This window comes from Octopus bimaculoides, chromosome 25 (genome assembly GCF_001194135.2).
Source record: "Octopus bimaculoides isolate UCB-OBI-ISO-001 chromosome 25, ASM119413v2, whole genome shotgun sequence".
NCBI lineage: Eukaryota > Metazoa > Mollusca > Cephalopoda > Octopoda > Octopodidae > Octopus > Octopus bimaculoides.
In genome coordinates, this window is record NC_069005.1 from 5851510 (window position 1) to 5854501 (window position 2992).

Genomic DNA, 2992 nt, shown 5'->3' on the forward strand with positions numbered 1-2992 from the left:
GGGGATTTAAAGAAGGATTTTCAAAAGAACCCCAGTTTTTAATTGCAGGACCCCATAGAGACTCACCTGTGTCGTGATGTCTGTTTATCGTGTGCATGCGTGCGTATGTGTATAGGTGTGTGTTGTGTGTTGTATGTAGATGTATATCATGTTTATGTGTGTGTGATGTGAATTATCTTTCAAGCTTGGTTTCTGAGAAATATCTGCAGACACAAATGTACAGATATCGGGTCGTATCATAAATACTTCTTTTATTTTTCAAAATTAAAACAAAGTTCTTTTCTAATCTAAAATATACTCTCTTTCATTTTCTACAATGCTTTTCCATCTATCTGGTAGACTTGCAAGGTCTCTCTTCCAAAATTCACTTGTCCATGACGAAAAATACTCCTCCAGTAACTGTTCTGACCTCGTCTACAGAATTCATATTTTTTCTGTCCAAATGATTTTGAAGACTACAGAATAAATGATAATCAGATGGGGCAATGTCCAGCAAATATGGTGGGTATATATACATACATATATATACATGCATATTTATATGTATACACACACATTTATACATTTACACACATATGCATGCATACATACATACATACATACATACATACAAATATACTCCCCACCTCCTTAGCCAGGTAGAAGAGGATTCGACAGGAGTCCCAGGCAAACAATAATTATCTAACGTTTATTTTAATTTGGGTGTTCATTCAGAAAATCGGTGGACCCTTCAGTCGAAATCCCGGTTACACCTATTCTCTGTCTGTCTGTCTGTCTGGTTGCTTGCTTGTGTGTGTGTGTGTGTATGTGTATGTGTGTGTGTATTAAAACATTAATGTATATATATATATATATATATTTAAATATATTTATCCATGTATATCTATATATATCTATAAATCTCTCTCTCTCTCTCTCTCTCTGTATATATATATATAACATATACATACGTGTACATGCGCACATGCGCGCACATACATACGCACATAAGTACACACACACCCACACACCAATAGAGGAGCATATATAAGTACATACAAGTACACACGCACACACACACACACACACACACACACACACACACACACACACACGCTCATATTCTTATGTATATAGGTCGGTAATACCCATTTCGTGTTCCGTAATGGTTTGATGGGAAAAGAAGTCGAGTGAGACTCATTATTTTGATATGATTAAAGTGGAGGAGGTTGTTAGATTTGGGTTTAACAACACCCAGAGGTAGATGTGTGTTTTTTGGGGTGGAAGAACTTGAGGGAGGGGGAGAGAAAAAGAGAGAGAGAGGGAGAAAGAAAGAGAGAGAGAGAAGGATAACCATTTGTGTGTGCTAGGGTTGTCAGTCAAATGGGTGTCTATACAAGTGTGTGTGTGTTGGTGTGTGTATACACATGTATAATATGTATATGTATATATGCATGTGTGTATATATATATATGTATATATATATATATATATATATATGTATATATATATATATATAGATATATATATAGATGTATAGTATGTATATATATATATATATATATAGAGAGAGAGAGAGAGATGTATAATATGTATGTATGTATATATATATATATATGTATAATATGTATATGTATATGCGTATATTCAAACGGCATAGTATAATCCAAGTTCTGGCCAACCGCATCAAATGATATGGAATAGCCTGGGACTATTCAAGGTAAACAACCCTGAAGTATTTCACCCAATGGGTAAATCGTGGGTTCGCTTCGTTGAATTATAAACAGCTTACTGGGTGTGTGTGTAGATGTGTATCTATCTATCTATCTGCCTATCTATATATCTCTCTGTCTATCTATCTATGCATACTTATAGCCATGCTTGATCACTAAGTCCACAAATTCTGTTTTTATTCTCTCTCTATTTATTTTCTCTTATTCCTTTCCGCTGAAGAGCATATGCTTGAAACATAAAAGACTTTTTCACTTTCCCGAGCATCAAGCTAATACACCTGCTTGTTGTGGCATCTTATACAGGACAGTGCTACTGATATTTATAGCCCCAGGAAGACTTCTCCTCCAGCTGGCTCTCTCTCTCTCTCTATGTGTGTGTGTGTGTAAAATAATTCAAATAAATAAAGAGACTTATACAACCACACAGTTTTTATTATTGTCGTCATTTATTCAGCATATTCTCTTTAAACCTCTGTCTGACGTATGTTCCTGCTTCATGAATATATATCATATAATTATATATGATATATATTATATAAATAATCGATATGCACATGTGTATATATATGTATATATATATAAATTTAAATGTATATCTATCTATCTATCTATCTATCCGTCCGTCCGTCTGTCCATCCATCCATCTATCTATCTATCTATCTATCTATATATGTATATAATTTGTATGTGTATTATATATGTGTATGTAAGAACATTATATCATATACCATGTATGTATGTATATATGTATGTGTATGTATGTATGTATGTATGTATGTATGTAGCTATCTATCTGTCTGTCTGTCTATCTATCTGTCTATCTGTCTATCTATCTATCTATCTATCTATCTATCTGCTTATCTACATGTATGTATGTATGTACGTTTGTATATACGTTGGCAGCCACCCAGGGTGCTTATGAAACGTGTCAAACACCCTTGAGTCAGGGTCCAGGTTTGGGACCGAAACCTTCCAGAATGATTCATGGTTCCCTTCTCAACGTGAATCACTCCTTGTCCGGGACATTTTGGTTACAGAACCGACTGGCGACATGCCAAGAATGGTGTGGCCTGTAGAGGTGTCGGTGGTGTTGGTGGCTGGTTGTGTTGGTGACTGCGGTGGTAGTGGTGGTGGTGGTGGTGGTGATAATGACTGTCCTATGACTGATGGGTTGTGTAATGCAAGCCTTGGTGGTGGCAGTGGTGGTGGTGGTGGTGGTGGTCTTGGTAATGATGGTGGTGGTGGTATGTTGGTGGTGATGGGTATGGGAAGGGTTTCAC